Below are 23,393 nucleotides of genomic sequence, written 5' to 3' on the forward strand. Positions count from 1 at the left end.
TTGCCCCTGGAGAGGCTCGAAAGCTGAAGAGGTGAGTGGTAGTGGTTAACGTTTTTTAACTGTAATGTTATTGAGACCCCATTAGTCGATACACGGACAGTCTTGTCCTTATTCTCCACCCAAGAAGAACCCTGCGCCGGCGGGGGAGGAAGAGGGACACATAAACCCAGCAGTGAGAGAGTCCTCTCATGGGTCTCGGACCCAACAGGGAATAAAATCGCCCCCAAGGAGATGAAGTGCCCGAGAGAAGGTCGATGCTGCAGTCATAGGGCCGATGTGGCGGAAGTGAGGTGGCACGGGCTTTGCTGAAAACCTCCTGGAGGTCCTGGTATTAAGTGGGAATGGCGGAGATTTTCGGAGCTTCTCCCAAGCCTGCAGGAAGACATCCCAGGGCAGGCAGTGCCGACTTCAGGCAATGTGCATGGCAAAACGGCTCCAATCCAGGATAGAACCAGTTGCCCAGTCAATCAGAGGATTGTGCCTCTGGAGCCAGGTGAATCCCAAAACCAAGGATGCATGGGAAATTTCAATGGTCACACTCACTGTGATTGCCCAATACTCTCAGGTTAATGGGAAACGTAGTGTGGGTGACTCTGCCAATAGAGTGCCCATCCTTCACTCTGACGTCCATGGGAATGGAGAGAGGTTGTGTGGGGATTCCCAGCTCTGACACCAGGGTACTGTCCATAAAGCTCTCGTCAGCCCCAGAGTCAATGAGTACCTGGAGAGATTTGGACCGGTCACCCCACAACAGGGTAGCATGGAGAGGGGTACAAGCAATCGAGGATGGGAAACTCCCTGTACGGCTCACCAGCGTACTCGTACCTACATGATGAGCCTGGGTGTTTAAATGGGCAGGTAGCTAAGAAATGTCCCGTAGCTCCACAATATAGACAGCTCTGGGTGTTAACCTGTTAGGGCTAGGGGGCAGTATTTGCACGGCTGGATAATTTTTTTTTTTTACCCGATTTAATCTGGTTACTAATCCTACCCAGTAACTAGAATATGCATATACTTATTATATATGGATAGAAAACACTCTAAAGTTTCTAAAACTGTTTGAATGGTGTCTGTGAGTATAACAGAACTCATTTGGCAGGCAAAACCCTGAGACATTTTCTGACAGGAAGTGGATACCTGATGTGTTGTATTACCTTTAAACCTATGCCATTGAAAAACACAGGGGCTGAGGAATATTTTGGCACTTCCTATTGCTTCCACTAGATGTCACCAGCCTTTACAAAGTGTTTTGAGTCTTCTGGAGGGAGATCTGACCGAACAAGAGCCATGGAACGATGATGGCCCATTAGACACGCGCGAGTTCATGTTGGGTACCCTCGTTCCAATACGTTATAAAAGAGTATGCATTCGTCCACCTTGAATATTATTCATGTTCTGGTTAAAAAAGGCCCTAATGATTTATGCTATACAACGTTTGACATGTTTGAACGAACGGAAATATATTTTTTCCCCTCGTTCATGAAGTGAAGTCCGGCGGGCTTAGATCATGTGCTAACAAGACGGAGATTTTTGGACATAAATGATGAGCTTTTTTGAACAAAACTACATTCGTTATGGACCTGTGATACCTGGAAGTGACATCTGATGAAGAGAATCAAAGGTAATGGATTATTTACATAGTATTTTCGATTTTAGATCTCCCCAACATGACGACTAGTCTGTATCGCAACGCGTATTTTTCTGGGCGCAGTGCTCAGATTATTGCAAAGTGTGATTTCCCAGTAAGGTTATTTTTAAATCTGGCAAGTTGATTGCGTTCAAGAGATGTAAATCTATAATTCTTTAAATGACAATATAATATTTTACCAATGTTTTCTAATTTTAATTATTTAATTTGTGATGCTGACTTGACTGCCGGTTATTGGAGGGAAACGATTTCCTCAACATCAATGCCATAGTAAAACGCTGTTCTTGATAGAACTAAAAATGCATGCATTGTCTAACATAATGTCCTAGGAGTGTCATCTGATGGAGATTGTAAAAGGTTAGTGCATCATTTTAGCTGGTTTTATGGTTTTGGTGACCCTGTCTTTGAATTGACAAAACATTACACACAACTCTTGTAAATGTACTGTCCTAACATACTCTAAATTTATGCTTTCGCCGTAAAACCTTTTTGAAATCGTAAAACGTGTTTAGATTAAGGAGATGTTTATCTTTCAAAGGGTGTAAAATAGTTGTATGTTTGAAAAATTGGAATTTTGACATTTATTTGGATTCAAATTTGCCGCTCTTGAAATGCACCTGCTGTTGATGGAGTGCACCACGGGTGGGACGCCTGCGTCCCACCTAGCCCATAGAGGTTAAGTCTGCGTAAGCGCTCAGCCGGAGACAATCTAGCCCTGACAGGTGCATGGGGTCTGAAGGAGGCAAGTTGGCAGCCTTCTGTGATTCCCGAGAGAACTCAGGTGACATTGGGTTCACTCGGACATGTAGACTTCGGGGGTCTCCGAGATTCCTCGGAGGCGAGGTGGGATTCGAGGGCGAGCAAAGGACAACAGGGCACAGATTCCTTCTCCCTCCTATGTTCCCGTAGCCTCCCATCAATCCGGATGGTCAAGGCTATGAAGGAGTCAAGGTCCATGGGCAGCTCCCGGGCTGCGAGCTCATATTTGATCACCTCAGATAATCTGTGAAGAACAAAGCCTCCTGGGTTCCAGGCACTCTCAGCTGCCAACATGCGAAAATCCATTGCGTTGTCAGCCACACTACTGGAGTCTTGACTTAGGCAGAGCAGCTTATGAGCAGTCTCTGTCCCGGACAACGGAGAATCAAACACCTTCCGTACTTCCACCACAAACTCCTCCAGACTGAGGCAGACGGTGGACTGTCGCCGTAGCCCAGGCGAGACCCCATCCCGGACATCAGCCTTATTAGGTACGCTATCCTCGAGTGGTCCGAGGGGAACGAAGAAGGCTGTGGCTCGAATATGAGGGCGCACTGGGAGAGAAATGCTCGGCAGGTTCCAGAATCTGCAGCGTAGCGCTCCAGAGGTGGTAAGCGGGGTTCTCGGGACACTGGGGTAGGTTGGGAAGAAACACTGCTGGTGGCGGGGTTGCTGAGAGTCTGGGGGATTATTGGTGTAGCCCGCTGCCTAATAGGGAATCCGTGGAATTGTTCCAGCACTATATTGAATGCCTGGTCATGGCATTTGCCAGGGTATGAAGTCCCTCCAGAAAGCATTGTCTTCCAATGGTGGCTCCTAGCTGGGCCAGTTCGTACTATCACGACTCAGGATATGACCCAGAGGCAGACACAGGCGGATAGTACAGTTCTCAGATGATTTATTGTAAACACGGGACAGACAAAGGGCAGGTCGAGGACAGGTAGGGGTTAGTGATCAGGTCAGAGTCAGGCAGGTACAGGACGGCAGGCAGGCTCAGGGTCAGGGAAGGCAGAGGTTTGTAATTAGGTTAGAGTCAGGCAGGTACAGGACAGCAGGCAGGGTTGGGGTCAGGGCAGGCAGAATAGTCAGAATCGGGAAAACTAGGGAACAGAACTTGAGAAAAAGGAAGATGGGAAAGCATATTAGCAAGTCCTGACAAGACAAGATGAACTGGCAACAGACAAACAGAGCGACACCTGGAGGTGGGTGGAGACAAGCACAAACACAGGTGAAACAGATCATGGTGTGACATAATGAGTAAATAGGACATACCTGAGTGTCGTTAAAGTCTCTAGGACGGTCTCTGCCGCACTCTGGTGACAAGTGGAACCATGTTGGCTGTCAGAAGTTTTACACTTTATGATGACTTTTAATCCATCTATCTTCATATATAAGACATGACATATGGGGATGCAGTGAGATGCCCAATGGGTTGGACCAATCTTTTCTCATCAGTCAAATGATCATCCATCGTTAAGACAGTGGATGAATCAAATGCATTATTATTTAAATATTGAAAGAATGTGGGCTACAGAGAGAAATAGAATAGTGCAATTTGAGGCCATATGGCATAGAGTGTTACAAGCACTGGAAATGCCCAAAGTATGAAACATGTTGGAGTGAGACAAACAGGATGGGTATGGATGCGGTTGGAACATGTGGTTTCGAGCAGGTGTGATGTCACTGATGTTTGTTGGAATTTTTGGTCTATTATATTCTGTCTATGTATGTTTTCTCTTCTTTGAAATATATATACAGTTGAAGTCAGAAGTTTACATACACTTCGGTTGGAGTCATTGAAACTTGTTTTTCAACCACTCCACACATTTCTTGTTAACAAACTATACTTTTGGCAAGTCGGTTATGACATCTACTTTGTACATGACACAGGTCATTTTTCCAACAATTGTTTACAGAAAGATTATTTCACTTATAATTCACTGTATCACAATTACAGTGGGTCAGAAGTTTACATACACTAAGTTGACTGTGCCGTTAAACAGCTTGAAAAAATCCAGAAAATTATGTCATGGCTTTAGAAGCTTCTGAAAGGCTAATTGACATTTTTTTTGTCAATTGGAGGTGTACCTGTGGTTGTATTTCAAGGCCTACCTTCAAACTCAGTGCCTCTTTGCTTGATATCATGGGAGAATCAAAAGAGCTCAGCCAAGACCTCAGAAAAAAATTGTAGACCTCCACAAGTCTGGTTCATCCTTGGGAGCAATTTCCAAGCGCCTGAAGCTACCACGTTCATCTGTCCTAACAATAATATGCAAGTATAAACATCATGGGACCACGCAGCTGTCATACCGCTCAGGAAGGAGACACGTTCTATCTCCTAGAGATGAACGTACTTTGGCACGAAAAGTGCAAATCAATCCTAGAATTACAGCAAAGGACCTTCTGAAGATGCTGGAGGAAACAGGTACAAAATTATCTATATCCACAGTAAAATGAGTCCTATATCGACATAACCTGAGAAGCAAGAAAGAGCCACTGCTCCAAAACCAGCATAAAAAATCCAGACTACGGTTTGCAACTGCACATGGGGACATAGATCGTACTTTTTGGAGAAATATCCTCTGATCTGATGAAACAAAAATAGAACTGTTTGGCCATAATGACATTTGTTAAGGGGGAGGCTTGCAAGCCAAAGAACACCATCCCAATCATGAAGCACAGGGGTGGCAACATCATGTTGTGGGGGTGGTTTGCTGCAGGAGGGACAGGTGCACTTCACAAAATAGATGGCATCATGAGGAAGTAAAATGATGTGGATATATTGAAGCAACATCTCAAGACATCAGTCAGGAAGTTAATGCTTATTTGTAAATGGTTCTTCCAAATGGACAATGACCCCAAGCATACTTCCAAAGTTGTGACAAAATGGCTTAAGGACAACAAAGTCAAGGTATTGGAGTGGCCATCACAAAGCCCTGACCTCCATCCTATAGAAAATGTGTGGAAAGAACTGAAAAAGCGTGTGTGAGCAAGGAGGCCTACAAACCTGACTCAGTTACACCAGTTCGGTCAGGAGGAATGGGCCAAAATTCACCCAACTTATTGAGGGAAACTTGTGGAAGGCTACCTGAAACATTTGACCCAAGTTAAACAATTTAAAGGCAATGCTACCAAATACTAATTAAGTGTATGTTAACTTCTGATCCACTGGGAATGTGATGAAAGAAATAAAAGCTGGAATAAATCATTCTCTCTACTATTATTCTGACATTTCACATTCTTAAAATAAAGTGGTGAACCTAACTGACCTAAGAAAGTGAATTTTTACTAGGATTAAATGTCAGGAATTGTGAAAAACTGAGTTTAAATATATTTGGCTAAGGTGTATGTAAACTTCCGACTCCAAATGAAGACTTTTCCATGCGAGAAATTGCCAAGAAACTGAAGATCTTGTACAACGCTGTATACTACTCCCTTAACAGAACAGCGCAAACTGGCTCGAACCAGAATAGAAAGGAGTGGGAGGCCCCAGTGCACAACTGAGAAAGAGGACAAGTACATTAGTGTCTACTGTAGTTTGAGAAACAGACACCTCACAAGTCCTTAACTTCTCTAGGGCCAGTGGGACGATTTCGTCCCACCTACGTAACAGCCAGTGGAATCCCGTGGCGTGTTATTCAAATACCTTAGAAATGCTATTACTTCAATTTCTCAAACATATGACTATTTTACACCATTTTAAAGGCAAGACTCCCGTTAATCTAACCACACTGTCCGATTTCAAAAAGGTTTTACAACGAAAGCAAAACATTAGATTATGTCAGCAGAGTACCCAGCCAGAAATAATCAGACACCCATTTTTCAAGCTAGCATATAATGTCACATAAACCCAAACCACAGCTAAATGCAGCACTAACCTTTGATGATCTTCATCAGATGACACACCTAGGACATTATGTTATACAATATATGCATGTTTTGTTCAATCAAGTTCATATTTATATCAAAAACCAGCTTTTTACATTAGCATGTGACATTCAGAACTAGCATACCCCCGCAAACTTCCGGTGAATTTACTAAATTACTCACGATAAACGTTCACAAAAAGCATAACAATTATTTTAAGAATTATAGATACAGAACTCCTCTATGCACTCGCTATGTCCGATTTTAAAATAGCTTTTCGGTGAAAGCACATTTTGCAATATTCTCAGTAGATAGCCCGGCATCACAGGGCTAGCTATTTAGACACCCAGCAAGTTTAGCACTCACCAAAGTCCGATTTACTCTAAGAAAAATTTGATTACCTTTGCTGTTCTTCGTCAGAATGCACTCCCAGGACTTCTACTTCAATAACAAATGTTGGTTTGGTTCAAAATAATCCATAGTTATATCCAAATAGCGGCGTTTTGTTCGTGCGTTCAAGACACTATCCGAAGTGTAAATAAGGGTCACGCGCACGACGCATTTCGTGACAAAAAAATTCGAAATATTCCATTACCGTATTTCGAAGCATGTCAACCGCTGTTTAAAATCAATTTTTATGCCATTTTCTCGTAAAAAAGCGATAATATTCCGACCGGGAAAGCGTGTTCACGTTCAAAGAGAGAGAAAATAAAAGCATGGGATCCCCTTGTGCACGAGCCTGAGTCTCATAGTACTCTGACCGGCCACTATCCAAACGCGCTAATGTTTTTCAGCCAGGGGCTGCCTCGATATCATTCAGCTTTTTCCCGGGTTCTGAGAGCCTATGGGAGCCGTAGGAAGTGTCACGTTACAGCAAAGATCCTCAGTTTTCAATAAACAGCCAAGAAGAACAAGAACTTGTCAGAGAGGGCACTTCCTGTAAGGAATCTTCTCAGGTTTTTGCCTGCCATATGAGTTCTGTTATATTCACAGACACCATTCAAACAGTTTTAGAAACTTTAGGGTGTTTTCTATCCAAAGCCAATAACTATATGCATATTCTAGTTACTGGGCAGGAGTAGTAACCAGATTAAATCGGGTACGTTTTTTATCCGGCCATGTCAATACTGCCCCCTAGCCCTAACAGGTTAACTGGCAGCTTAATTAAATGGTACCCACAAAACACCAGTCTCAACGTCAACAGTGAAGAGGCGACTCCGGGATGCTGGCTTTCTAGGCAGAGTTCCTCTGTCCAGTGTCTGTGTTCTTTGCCCATCTTAATCTTTTCTTGTTATTGGACAGTCTGAGATATGGCTTTTTCTTTGCAACTCAGTCTAGGAGAACAGCATCCTGGAGTCACCTCTTCACTGTTGACGTTGAGACTGGTGTTTTGCGGGTACCATTTAATTAAGCTGCCAGTTGAGGACTGGTAAGGCATCTGTTTCTCAAACTAGACTTGTGTTTTGTGGGTACTACAGTGGGGCAAAAAAGTATTTAGTCAGCCACCAATTGTGCAAGTTCTCCCACTTAAAAAGATGAGAGAGGCCTGTAATTTTCATCATAGGTACACGTCAACTATGACAGACAAAATGAGAAACAAAATCCAGAAAATCACATTGTAGGATTTTTGGCTCTCACAGACCTGTAACTTCTTCTTTAAGAGGCTCCTCTGTCCTCCACTCGTTACCTGTATTAAAGGCACCTGTTTGAGCTTGTTATCAGTATAAAAGACACCTGTCCACAACCTCAAACAGTCACACTCCAAACTCCACTATGGCCAAGACCAAAGAGCTGTCAAAGGACAGAAACAAAATTGTAGACCTGCACCAGGCTGGGAAGACTGAATCTGCAATAGGTAAGCAGCTTGGTTTGACGAAATCAACTGTGGGAGCAATTATTAGGAAATGGAAGACATACAAGACCACTGATAATCTCCCTTGATCTGGGGCTCCACGCAAGATCTCACCCCGTGGGGTCAAAATGATCACAAGAACGGTGAGCAAAAATCCCAGAACCACATGGGGGGACCTAGTGAATGACCTGCAGAGAGCTGGGACCAAAGTAACAAAGCCTACCATCAGTAACACACTATGCCGCCAGGGACTCAAATCCTGCAGTGCCAGACGTGTCCCCCTGCTTAAGCCAGTACATGTCCAGGCCCGTCTGAAGTTTGCTAGAGAGCATTTGGATGATCCAGAAGAGGATTGGGAGAATGTCATATAGTCAGATGAAACCAAAATATAACTTTTTGGTAAAAACTCAACTCGTCGTGTTTGGATGACAAAGAATGCTGAGTTGCATCCAAAGAACACCATACCTACTGTGAAGCATGGGGGTGGAAACATCATGCTTTGGGGCTGTTTTTCTGCAAAGGGACTAGGACGACTGATCCGTGTAAAGGAAAGAATGAATAGGGCCATGTATCGTGTTATTTTGAGTGAAAACCTCCTTCCATCAGCAAGGGCATTGAAGATGAAACGTGGCTGGGTCTTTCAGCATGACAATGATCCCAAACACTCCGCCCGGGCAACGAAGGAGTGGCTTCGTAAGAAGCATTTCAAGGTCCTGGAGTGGCCTAGCCAGTCTCCAGATCTCAACCCCATAGAAAATCTTTGGAGGGAGTTGAAAGTCCGTGTTGCCCAGCGACAGCCCCAAAACATCACTGCTCTAGAGGAGATCTGCATGGAGGAATGGGCCAAAATACCAGCAACAGTGTGTGAAAACCTTGTGAAGACTTACAGAAAACGTTTGACCTGTGTCATTGCCAACAAAGGGTATATAACAAAGTATTGATAAACTTTTGTTATTGACCAAATACTTATTTTCCACCATAATTTGCAAATAAATTCATTAAAAATCCTACAATGTGATTTTCTGGATTTTTTTAATCATTTTGTCTGTCACAGTTGAAGTGTACCTATGATGAAATTACAGGCCTCTCTCATCTTTTTAAGTGGGAGAACTTGCACAATTGGTGGCTGACTAAATACTTTTTTTGCCCCACTGTATGTGATTTTCTTTCAAAAACAAGGACATTTCTAAGTGACCCCAAACTTTTGAACGGTAGTGTGTATACTGTATATACATATACAGTACTAGTCAAAAGTTTGGACATACCAACTCAATCAAAGGTTTTTCTTTATTATTTTACTATTTTCTACATTGTAGAATAATAGTGAAGACATCAAAACTATAAAATAACGTGAAATAATTTAGTAACCAAAAAAGTGTTAAACAAATCAAAATATATGTTATATTGTAGATTCTTCAAAGTAGCCACCCTTTGCCTTGATGACAGCTTTGCACACGCTTGGTATTCTCTCAACCAGCTTCACTTTGAAAGAGTTCCCACATGCTGAGCACCTGTTGGCTGCTTTTCCTTCACTCTGCAGTCCAACTCATCCCAAACCATCTCAATTGGGTTGAGGTCGGCTGATTATGGAGGCCAGGTCATCTGATGCAGCTCTCCATCACTCTCCTTCTTGGTCAAATAGCCCTTTCACAGCCTGGAGGTGTGTTGGGTCATGGTCCTGTTGAAAAACAAATGATAGTCCCACTAAGCGCCAACCAGATGGGATGGCGTATCGCTGCAGAATGCTGTGTTAGCCATGCTGGTTAAGTGTGCCTTGAATTCTAAATAAATCACTGACAGTGTCACCAGCAAAGCACCTCTACACCATCACACCATGCTTCACGGTGGGAACCACACATGCAGAGATCATCTGTTCACCGACTCTGCATCTCAAAGACACAGGGGTTGGAACCAAAAATCTCTAATTGTGACTCATCAGACCAAAGGACAGATTTCCATCAGTCTATTGTCCATTGCTTGTGTTTCTTGGCTCAAGCAAGTCTCTTCTTCTTATTGGTGTCCTTTAGTGGTGATTTCTTTGCAGCAATTCGACTTTGAAGGCCTGATTCACGCAGTCTCGTCTGAACAGTTGATTTTGTGATGTGTCTGTTACTGTTACATTTATTTGGGGCTGGTAACTCCAATGGAACTTATCCTCTGCAGCAGAGGTAACTCTGGTTCTTCCTTTTTTGTGGCGGTCCTCATGAGAGACATTTTCTTCATAGCGCTTGATGGTTTTTGCGACTGCACTTGAAGAAACTTTCAAAGTTCTTTCAATTTTCTGCATTGTCTGACCTTCATGTCTTAATGTAATGGTGGACTGTTGTTTCTCTTTGCTTATTTGAACTCTTCTTGCCACCATTTCTTTATTTAATGTTTTTGATTTGACTAGTCAAGTCAGTTAAGAACAAATTCGTATTTACAATGACGGCCTAACCCGGCCAAACTCTAACCCGGACAATGCTGGGCCAATTGTGCGCCACCCTATGGGACTCCCAATCACGGCCGGTTGTGATACAGCCTGGAATTGAAACAGGGTCTGTAGTGATGCCTCTAGCACTGAGATGCAGTGCCTTAGACCGCTGCGCCACTCAGGAGCCCCCAATATGGACTTGGTCTTTCACCAAATAGGGCTATACTCTGTGTACCATCCCTTCTGTATACCAACAGCAGTTATTGGCTCAAATCTATTAAGAGGAAATCAAATCCACAAATGTACTTGTCCAAGGCACACCTGTTAATTGAAATGCATTTCAGGTGACTACCCCATGAAGCTGGTTGAGAGAATGCCAAAAGTGTGCAAAGCTCTCATCAAGGCAAAGGTTGGCTGTGTATATATGTATATATATATATATATATACACCTCCCTGACCAAGGCTGTTCTCCCCCGATTGCTCAGTTTGGCCAGCGACCAGCTCTTGGAAGAGTCTTGGTGGTTCTAAAATTCTTCCATTTAAGAATGATGGAGGCCACTGTGTTCTCGGGGACCTTCAAAGCTGCAGAAATGTTTTGGTACCCTTCACCAGATCTGTGCCTCGACACAATCCTGTCACGGAGCTCTACGGACAATTCCTTTGACCTCATGGCTTGGTTTTTGCTCTGACATGCACTGTCAACTGTGGGACCTTTGTGTGCCTTTCCAAATCATGTCCAATCAGTTGAATTTGCCACAGGTGGACTCCAGTCAAGTTGTAGAAATATCTCAAGGATGATCAAAGAAAACAGGATGCACCTGAGCATTGAGTCCCATAGCAAAGGGTCTGAATACTTAGCGTATTTCAGATTTTTATTTGCAAAAATGTCTAAAACTGTTTTCGCTTTGTCATCATGGGGTATTGTGTGTAGATTGATGATGCCATTTTTTTATGTTATCAATTTTAGAATAAGGCTGTAACGTAAGAAAATGTGGAAAAAGGAAAGGGGTCTGTATACTGTTGGGCAGGGTTCCCCAGCTGGCAGCATGCGGCTGATTTTATCTGCCCCCCAAGTTTCCTGAGTAAAAAAATTAATAAATGTATTATTTTTTATTGTTGGATATATAAGACTGTAAAAACACCAGCAAATCAGTTTCAAGGGATTTTAATTTAGCAAATATGTTCCATAGTATTCCCACACATAATAGAGAGACACTGAATGTGATCGTATACAAATGTAATCGAGGTTTGAAATGATTATGTTTTAGTCAAATATTATATTTGTTTGGGCTATATGTTCCGGTCCCCTGACCATTCACTCAATAAAGAAATCGGCCAGCGGCGGAATCTAGTTGATGATCCCTGCTGTAAGGCAATAGGCTGTATGATCAGAAACCCCAGTTAACTTATCCTAGCAATGCCAATGACACAACCAATACAATATTACCAAGTAACTAACACATTAGAAATAGCAACACAGTTGGAAATCATAATTTCAGATAATAGATGCCTATACTGATATCAAAGTAATTATTTTTGTATGCTGCATGTGAATGATGAATAATGCATCAGAGACAATTCCAACACAGTTCAATATTACAGCTACAGTCCTATCATTACCTGTATGTTCTGAAAGTGTGCAGAATGTTCTCTCCATGAGGCAGCGACAATCATGTATAAAGAATCATGATGAGAATGTCGTCTTTGTTTCCCTTTTTCCATCATAAGCATTCACGCATAGCATTACCACGGTTGCTTCACAACTGTAATTGAGCCTGCCATAAAGGGCTGGTTAAATGTTGTGATGACATAAGATCTATGGATGACTCAAATCAAGTCCTCTTTGCTGCAAAGAGATGTCCTCCTAGAAGCTCCCCATTTCATTTCTCTTCCTGCGCATACAAATACAGCCTGTTAGCATAGTTCCTATGAGACCTTTGAACATTTCATGTAAAATATGTTAATAGTAAAAAAAAAAGATGTATGCAAAACAATACAGAATTTAAAAAACGCTAATAACACTTCATCAGGAAATGTATGGACTTGCAACATGGAGGGGGAGGGGTAAAAAACAATTACGAGGACATTAAGTGGTAATGACTGCTCTAGAGACAGGAGAAAGGACGGCTTCTCCCCTCACCTCATCCCCACCACAGCACGCAATCTCCCAGAAGAAGCACACAATTAATTTACAATGGAAAGTTGAGACTTGGGCAAGCGTGAATTTGAACATTTACTGTAATCCTGGAAGAGCGGTGCTGGAGAAGTGGGCATGCTTATGAATGCAAATGTAGGACAGGTTCCGTAGGGACTTGGCTTACGCTTCTGTTAAAGTGAGTGCCTAATGACAGATTGGTAACCCTGGTAAAATCATACATTTCTTTGCAATTCTGGGTCACAAACATAATAGCCGTTTTAGCTCACTGTGAGTCATGGTTGCTGATTGACTGGGTTAGGTTAAACTTTCAATTTGGTCATTCTAACGTTATACCATTTTAGTTTCTTCTCACATTTTCATGGGCCTAGAGGGCTTTTTAATCTATTTAATACCTATACCTTATCTGGTATCCTTTGCTGTTCTGTAGAAACTGGCTTTTTAAATGTTCCAATAACGTACTCCAAAGGCATACATCTTTAATAGTTCATAGTATCTGCAGGCGCATATTGGCAAAAGAAGCAGCATGTCATCCCTTGTAATATTTTACGATAAACTTTGGATTGAATGCGTTTTTATTGATCATTTTGACATTGCACAGTAATTTCACACTGTCTCGAATGTCAGCAACAGAAAAATAAATCTTCCTGTTTGTAACAACAGTGTTTACTCATGCAATACGGTGACACCTGTCTCAATGAAAACATTACTCTGATCTCAAGACCTTTGGGGAGGCATTCTATGTGAAAATGTCTGAATGAAGGTCATAGTCAGAAAAAGAAACCCTGACATCGTTATTGAAAAATGGTGTCTAGGAGGTTGATGTAGAATGGGAACAGAAAAGGGAAAATATAGCTAACTCTCTTGGGGTACTCTTAATCATAGCATGATTCCAACTGTAATTCTGCCAAAATAATTGCAGAAGAACAATTAACATTTATTCTGGCAGAGGAGGAATGGGAGAACAGATGATGATTTTCTCTTGTGATCATAGCTAAGAGCATTGGCATAGAAGTGATCCTATAACCTCATTCAGTGATGTGCCTCCTGTCTGACATATATACTGTAGGATCCCCCCTATCTGACACCAACAGCTCTTACCATAACATCATAAGGTACTGTGAAAACGTGTCCTTGATTTTTCATTACAGTTGAAGTCGGAAGTTTACATACACTTAGGTTGGAGTCATTAAAACCTGTTTTTCAACCACTCCACAAATTTCTTGTTAACAAACTATAGTTTTGGCAAGTCGGTTAGGACATCTACTTTGTGCATGACACAAGTAATTTTTCCAACAATTGTTTACAAACAGATTATTTCACTGTATCACAATTCCAGTGGATCAGAGGTTTACGTACACTAAGTTGACTGCCTTTAACCAGCTTGGAAAATTCCAGAAAATGATGTCATGGCTTTAGAAGCTTCTGATAGGCTAATTGACATAATTTGAGTCAATTGGAGGTGTACCTGTGGATGTATTTCAAGGCCTACCTTCAAACTCGGTGCCTCTTTGCTTGACAGTCTGGTTCATCCTTGGGAGCAATTTCCAAACGCCTGAAGGTACCACGTGCATCTGTACAAACAATAGCATGCAAGTATAAACACCATATGACCACGCAGCCATCAAACCGCTCTGGAAGGAGATGAGTTCTGTCTCCTAGAGATGAACGTACTTTGGTGCGAAAGTGCAAATCAATCCCAGAACAACAGCAAAGGACCTTGTGAAGATGCTGGAGGAAACAGGTACAAAAGTATCTATATCCACAGTAAAACAAGTCTTATATCGACATAACCTGAAAGGTCGCTCAGCAAGGAAGAAGTCACTGCTCCAAAACCCCCATAGAAAAGCCAGACTATGGTTTGCAACTGCACATGGGGACAAAGATCTTACCTTTTGGAGAAATGTGCTCTGGTCTGATGAAAAAACAATAGAACTGTTTGGCCATAATGACCATTGTTATGTTTGGAGGAAAAAGGGGGGGGGCTTGCAAGCCAAAGAACACCATCCCAACCGTGAAGCACGGGGATGGCAGCATCATGTCGTGGGGGTGCTTTGCTGCAGGAGGGACAGGTGCACTTCACAAAATAGATGGCATCATGAGTCAGGAAAATTATGTGGATATATTGAAGCAACATCTCAAGACATCACTCAGGAAGTTAAAGCTTGGTCGCAAAAGGGTCTTCCAAATGGACAATGACCCCAAGCATACTTCTAAAGTTGTGGCAAAATGGCTTAAGGACAACAAAGTCAAGGTATTGGAGTGGCCATCACAAAGCCCTGACCTCCATCCTATAGAAAATATGTGGGCAGAACTGAAAAAGCATGTGCGAGCAAGGAGGCCTACAAACCTGACTCAGTTACAGCAGCTCTGTCAGGAGAAATGGGCCAAAATTCACCCAACTTATTATGGGAAGCTTGTGGAAGGCTACCTGAAACATTTGACCCAAGTTAAACAATTTAAAGGCAATGCTACCAAATACTAATTGAGTGTATATAAACCTCTGACCCACTGGGAATGTGATGAAAGAAAGAAATGCTGAAATAAATCATTCTCTCTACTATTATTCTGACATTTCACATTCGTAAAATAAAGTGGTGATCCTAACTGACCTAAGACAGGGAATTTTTCCTAGAATTCGATGTCAGGAATTGTGAAAAACAGAGTTTAAATGTATTTGGCTAAGGTGTATGTAAACTTCCGACTTAAACTGTTTATGTAATGAGATGGATTATATGCGTGTAGTTTGTATGCCTTTTTATTAATATCAGACATTTTCTTGTTCTGAATGATGCTCATGTGTATGACATTTGTCTCATGTTCGTCATCGGTGTTTCTCATGGTTGGCTGTTGTCACACCACATAGTTCCACCTAGTTTAGGGGAAGAACCTGTTTATGACATGAATGGCTTCTTTCTTCATCAGCGCTGTTCACCAGGGGATTATTGTGATCTTACAAAAGATGATGTAATGGAGCCTCTACTCCAGAGCATGTTTAATTAATCAAGGTTACACAGCTTGCAGACAAGAAGCATTCCTCGTTTTTATGCATGGCTTGTGGTGCCGCCAACCTCCGTCATGATTACTGTGTTTCCAGATGAACCAGCCTGGCTGCCTCCCTGTGGGCCAGTCCAGTGCAGGCCCCTCCGATTGGCATGGCTCTATCCCTCTGCATCAAAAGTGATGCAAAACCTGGCCCCTTGCAGGTAGGCACATTATTAAAAGTCAATTTCATATTTCATAGCAACCTGCTTAAAGGGTGATTTGTTGCTTGTGTTGTATGCTTCTTAGAGGAATATACTTATTCCAGATTACACAGGCCATTGAAAATAATTCAGCTGGGAATTTATTGTAAAACGCATGTAATATGTATGTTAATTTACTGTGGAGAGGCACTCTTGTCAAGACATTGGCGCTAACATACACAGCAGGGTTGTTTGTTTACCTGGGTGTCTTGTTTGTATTCTCAGCAGCAAATTTTCTTCAAAGATGATCGCGTCGCAGAATGTTGTCAGCCAAACTAGTTAATTGAAATATGCTTCATCTGTAAAGAGAAAAAAATTCCAGAATTCTATTCTGTGGGCTGACAAAATGACTAGAGCCAAGCTCTGATGTCAGGCACTTATCTTGCATGCTTGCATCACATCCCTCCCCTACTTCTGGGGTGGACTCCCACTGGGGTTATTTATCCACTGATCTGGTATTTTCTTTATGTCTCACCTGAGAGCCACACCGCAGGACAGAAAGCGAGCTTAATAAACAGGTCACTGTCTGGGCAGGAGGTGCATACTGAGCCATACATTCTCAGAGAGATTGAGAGATGAGGGAGGTGAGGGGAGAGAGTGTAAGACACAGGAGAGAGAGAGAGACAAATAAATATACTGCATATATATATATATATATATATATACAACCAAGTTAAACAATTTAAAGGCAAGTGAAAAACTGAGTTTAAATGTATTTGGCTGAGGTGTATGTAAACTTCCGACTTCAACTGTACACTACCGTTCAAAAGTTTGGGGTCACTTAGAAATGTCCTTGTTTTTGAAAGAAAAGCCAAAAAAATTGTCCATTGTTACTGTTGTAAATGACTATTGTAGCTGGAAACGGCATTTTTCTTATGGAATATCTACATAGGTGTACAGAGGCACATTATCAGCAACCATCACTCCTGTGTTCCAATGTCACGTTGTGTTAGTTGATCATTTTAAAAGGCCAATTGATCATTAGAAACCCCTTTTGCAATTATGTTTGCACAGCTGAAAGCTGTTGTCCTGATTAAAGAAGCAATAAAACTGGTCTTCTTTAGACTAGTTGAGTATCTGGAGCATCAGCATTTGTGGGTTCGATTACAGGCTCAAAATGGCCAGAAACAAAGACCTTTCTTCTGAAACTCGTCAGTCTATTCTTGTTATCCAAAGCGACATACAGTCACGTGTGAATACATTTTACGTATGGGTGGTCCCGGGAATCTAACCCTCTACCCTGGCATTACAAGCACCATGCTCTACCAACTGAGCTACAAAGGACCAAGAAAGAGAGGTATAGTGATGGAGCACAAGGGAAAAGCAGCCTGTGTCTGTATTACATGAGGCTGTGCAGAGGTGTCTGGTAATGATATTGACCCTTGCTGTTGCAGGCGCATGAAACCTGGTGGGCTGGCTGATGATAGGGACAGCATATAAACTCGGCTGGTGAACAAAGCTCTTCCCCTTGGAGACAGGGTGGGATGAGGGGGAGGATGGGGTACACATCAGGTTCGTCATTATACCTCTGCAGTGAGGCAGGACATGAGCAGGCAGTGGGGGGAGCCAGACAGCCACCACCGCCACACCAACATCAGCTTAATCCTGGGTAGCTGGAATGGGATAGAATTAGACAGATTGACAGCTCTGTCCCTGTGCCTCCTCTTTCCAAGTTCTCTACAGTGACACCTGTGAGATAAGCCTGGGATCTCCCCCACCCCTCCCCTCCGCCCACAGGGGCAATATCGCTATCCACTATCCTCCTCTCGGCTCTATTCAGCATACATTTCCCTATACCCTGTCAAAGAGCACACATCACTCCAAACAGCAACCGTCTAAAGCATTTCCCCCTGGCATGTCCAGATTAAAACAAAAGTTCCAAATAATTGAGCCTGTCCCATTGGGTGTCATTCATTCTTTGAGGTTCAATCTGCAGTCCTGGCAGGTGCCTTGTGATGAGAGACACAAACCACCAGCTGTTATCTCTCAATGATGTGCTGGAATTACCCAGCAATAAGACCCTGATCACCACAGCTAAAATAGTATTTGTATATATTTATATGGTCGACCTTCTATGGGAACATTCGGAGGTTGTATTGTGAACTGAGCATGCTGTTTTAGTGGATGTATGGAGTGTATCAAAAAGCCTTGTCTCCTTGGAATGGATGGTTATTTACATTGCATTATGCCCAACATGATGTAAAACACTCAGGCTACAGGATAAATTATGTTAACGTGACATAGCGGTACATTATAGGAATATTGAATAATTTAACATAGGAAAGTATATCAGTACAATTACACAGACATGCAGGTACTGAGTGGAAGGAGTTAAGAATAGGTTAAAAGAACTTCATATTTGTCTGAATAAATAGTGCACATTATGTCTAATGAGATATCTCATTATTCTTCTGTAAATATGATTTCGTAGCATATTACTGTAAATTGCTCTGTCTAATACATAACATACATAACTCAAATATGAAGAAAAATAATATAGAAAACGAACTAACAACAGCCATCTCAATCAGACACCATTAGCTATGAAATGAAAATTCATGAACATCTCTTAATGCAGATGAGGAGTGAGTGACAGCCTAGTTAATATGCTTTGGTAATACGTGGATCAATTGATTGTGTGTTAAGATTCATGCTAAACCCATTGTTAAAGCTCTTAGCTCTCATTGTAATGCTTTACTCCATTAGCACTCAGCACTTTAAACATTGATAGAAGAACAGCCCTGCTTTGATCTAACAGTCCTGGCCTGATGTTTCATCAATCACTGGCATTTTGTAAACTAGGTTAGGTGAGGCAACAAAGGTTGAACTTTGACAAACACCTAAAATGACTCTTCTTTTATATGAAAGCAATTTAGATCATTGGCCTCTGGGAAAAAACATTCATAATATTTCTTAAAGTAAAGAAAAGTGGATTGTCTTCACAACAAAAAAAGAATCAACGTATTTTCACCAGGGTTAGCATTTTTCCTTGCCTGATGCAAATTTTACCATGAATACACATTTCTCGCATTCCTAGGGAAGCAATTCTACAGTAGATATCCATACCTACATTTCATGCTGGACATGAAATCTAGACGCATGATGACTGCAGAGAGACTATTCTCCCTGCTAAGGCTAATGTGGTTGTCTGTGGTGGGCAACAGTGTAACATTCATCTACGTGTTGTCATTGCCTGAGGCTCTGTTTGTATTTATTCCGCTGCCTCTACAACAATCGAAAGGATACCACTGCAGCATAATGCCACACAGATTGTGCATACTCCCCTCACTGATAGGGAAACTAAGTGAGAGAGGCGGCCGGTGACAGCTGTAATCTGTTTATACCTACGGTCAGCAGCTCCCCTGCTTGTGTGCTGTGAAGGGCCTTGCCACATCTCTAATGTGGGCCATAGCATCCAGAGACATACGCTTTACACACGTATATACACGCTGTATATACACACGCACACACACACACACAAAGACACAGTCACGCAAATTTAAATAGGCCGTGGGAGATACTCAGTGCCTGGTTTACAGCCCTCTCGTGAACATACTTTTCCTTCCCCCACCTGCAAGACCACATCCATATAAACAAGGGGCTTATGTGTCGGAAGGAGCACCATTAGAGCATGACTGACCCCAGCTGATAAAAGTTGGATAAGGGGGATTTCTAAAGAGGGATTGTGACAAAACAAAGCCTTTAACATCTAAATGGGAACTACCCATGTCATCTGTGTCGCTCATCAACTGTCACACTGATTTACTCACCCACTTCCCCTTGCTACTGGCCACATTCTATGTTCTGGATCTTAAACAGAACCAGTCTCTGCTCTTTGAATATCAGCCTCCTGTTACCTATCTTTAGGCGTAGCAATGGGCTCTGTGGCACTCTGAGTGATGCAATCCCATTCAATACCTGTGTATGTCTATACAATATCATGTTTTTACATATTTAACTCCTGCATCTGTCTAGGAATGTGTCATTCAAAAAGGCGGAATTACAAACTAGTTGAGGTAATTAGTTTGTGAATAGTTTTTATAGGCCTTGTGCAAGATCAATTACTGATGGAATTTTACACCCCAGGCCTTTTCTGCAGGGCAAACCTATTAAAGACAGATAATGACTAATAATAAGTATTTCATGAATCATGTAACTGATACCACAGAACACCCTTGTTCCTAAAGCAATCCTATCTGAAGCTATATCTCCACATGAGAGTCATTTCATCTGTGGTTTTAGTTACGTTGAAATGTGGTTTCTCGCAAACTTGATTTTTGAACAGGTCCTCGGATGAGCAGGCCTACAAGGTTGGAAAATGACCTACCAGAGGGAGGCCCATGTTTGGTTCCAATTCAGAGGCAGATTTACACGTATTTGATTGCCTTTCAATAGCTGATGGCTTTTGCCACAGATGACCAAATCACCATAATATGATGAGCTGGTCTGAATCTAAATGGCCAGCAATCCTTTTTACAGCAAACAATTTTGCCTCTCTCTTTCCCTTAACAGGGTCAGACGAAGGGGAGAAATCTAAAGATGAATGAGTGGTGCAATATTTTTGAAGCAGCTGTTAAAGCAGCAATCAAGAAAGAGAGATGGGTCATGTTGGCCAGTCGCTGGTGGAAGAAGAGGAGAAATCAGAAACAGTTCAGCTGTACCATAGAGTTCCCTAAAAATAGTATTACTCTCATTGAAATGTGTTATATGGATTTCTAAATATACTTCTATCCCCTTATAAGTGCACACCTATAGCATGATAGAACTGCAGTAAATCCATGTACCGGGTACTTCAATAAATCACTCCAACACATCTTCGATTGGAATGTTATGAGGAGAAGAGATATCATGGTGATGTTCTTGAAGGGCCCTTTCCTTGATGAGAAAAGGCTTGTTGTTGCAAACTGGGGGATAAAGCCACCTGCCATTTTACTGGGAGAGACCATGTAATGATCAATACACACGATTATTGGATCAGACAATGTAATTACCTGCTGGGGATCAATATATGGTGAGTAAATGTTCTTTCCCTTTGCTGTTTTCATCTGAATACAGAAAGCATCTCTGTGACAATGGTGCTATTGAGCTGTATTGAAAGAATCAAATATAGAATTACCACAGCTGCACAGGTTGGTGGCACCTTAATTGGGGAGGACAGCTCGTGGTAATGGCTGGAGCGGTATAAGTGGAATGGTATCAAATACATCAAACGCATGGTTTCCATGTGTTTGATGCCATTCTATTAATTCCGTTCCAGCTTTTATTATGAGCCGTCCTCCCCTCAGCAGCCTTCACTGCACAGCTGTAAGTCCCTCAAAGAAGGATGACAATATGTTGGCTGATGATTTTCCCATTAGTTGAAGTAATAGCTGCTAGCACAAAATACTGTTTATAATACGTCTACATTTACGTCTACATGTTTATTTTCACAACAGCCCACCGATCTAACAAAGCCACTCATTAGTGATTCTTTGTGCATGTTTATGCATGTGAATTATTAATATTACAATTTATGGCAATATATTGAAATGCATACCTGGGAGATCACAACCTGGTGTGATTCATGGCAGTGAGTTCTGGGTCTAATCTGAGCTATACTGCAGTTCAGCTAAATTATTATAAACTAAACTGCAGGCGACTGACCATACATGGCCTTGCATTTACAACAAACAGTTCAGCCCTCTCATGCCCTTAGTTTTCTCTTTTGTAACAAAGTACACTAAAACCTTAACAATGCTTTATTGCCCTTGTTGATAACTGAAGCAGTTGGATTTGATAATACCTGCTTGCTTGTGTGCGTCAGGCAGGCCTGTGCAATAGCAGTCACCACATCTCTTGCTTATTATCACCAGGCTGCTAGAGAACTGACAGGAAGTATATGCACACAGCAGGGAAACTCATGCTCTGTGAGAAATGCCTATAAGCAGTACCTCTTCCCAAAGGCATATGAGGATTACTCAGATACTGGGAGGAATACATCCCACTGGATGATAAAGAGTGGTTTTGATCCTGTGTGTGAATGTCTGCATTGGCACTTGTAGACAGAAAGAGAGAAGGAGGGTGATAGCCTGAGAAAGAGAGAGAGAGATTTCTTGTTGTCTGTACACGCTTAAGAAGGGATATTTGAATAAGCAAATATGCAGGTTTTATTTTTTTTTATTTAATGGTATCACAAGAAATAGCAAAACACACAGGCAAAGAAATGCAGGCACGCACATACCCCCACACACACACACACACTAATAACAGTACACAGCATTATGAATAGAACTCATATAATATTTCCATGAATATAAAATGAAAATTTCCTCGTTTTAGAAGCCTAGAGGTGCTCGATTTCCCTAAACTCCTCATCCCGAGCAGAGGTATGTCTTTACAAAAACCCAATTAAAGGAAATGAGGAATTAGGGAAAAGGCTTTATGGGCTTTTTTTCTGATGACTGCTGCCAACACCTTTAAACAGACTTTATGGAAATGGCCCTGTCGAACTCTGACCTTGAGAGTGGCAGTAAATTGCGTATTATCATTGCTTTACCAAAGCCTTAATTTGCTTACCATTTTGCAATAAGTGTCCCTAATTGTTGCGTAGCACTTGCAATTGTTGTAACTGTGAGCAGTTTGGGTAATTATACCTCAATGTTTTTATATGCATTCAATTTGTGGAACAAACTCAAATCAGTTGTGACTAAACCTCTTCTCACTCTGTAATTATCATTTTAGATTGCTCAGTTATCTCAATTGTGAGTTCATTTGCAAGTCCTTGAAATTGTGTATGCCACAAACATTTCTATCATGTTAAAGTACTATGTAACAATGTGTACCCACACTGTGTAGCTAAATACATAAAGGTGTTAGGGACACTTATTACCTGTCAACTCTATTAATTGAATAGCTATTTCTAACAAACCACATTTTTGATTTGATTCTACTTTCTGTCCCTTGCTCATGCCTAGTGTTTAGCTGGGTCTTACATGGACATAGCTTATACACTCTTGGCACCCTGGGGGCCTACTGACACTGACTACACCAGAAACAGGAAGGTTAATTTGCCGGCCAAGTTATCTGGAAGGCCACAGGCCAAGTATTAATTATGTATAGAGAGAGAGGTAGAGAGAGAGATATATACACACAACACAAGCTTCAAAGAAAATGCAACAGAGATGGCTGGCTGCTTTAATTATGACGTGTGGGTCCGTCTGTGGTGCTGGTTGTAGTTTATGGAGTGTGTTGCAGTTTTAAGTAGGATACATTTTGCCATATGTTAGCTGTCAGTCAAACTGTGCAAAAGTGAAACCGAAACTAACCTCTACAGTTAAGGTTAGGTATTCATGTTCAGTTGTTAAGGTAAGGGTTAAAGGCCCAGTGCAGTGATTTTCCTGTCTTTTATATATATATATTTCCACACTGGGAAATTGTGAAAATTATGATATCGCCTTTTTAGAATAAGAGCTGT

This window comes from Salmo salar, chromosome ssa11, assembly GCF_905237065.1.
Source record: "Salmo salar chromosome ssa11, Ssal_v3.1, whole genome shotgun sequence".
Lineage (NCBI taxonomy): Eukaryota > Metazoa > Chordata > Actinopteri > Salmoniformes > Salmonidae > Salmo > Salmo salar.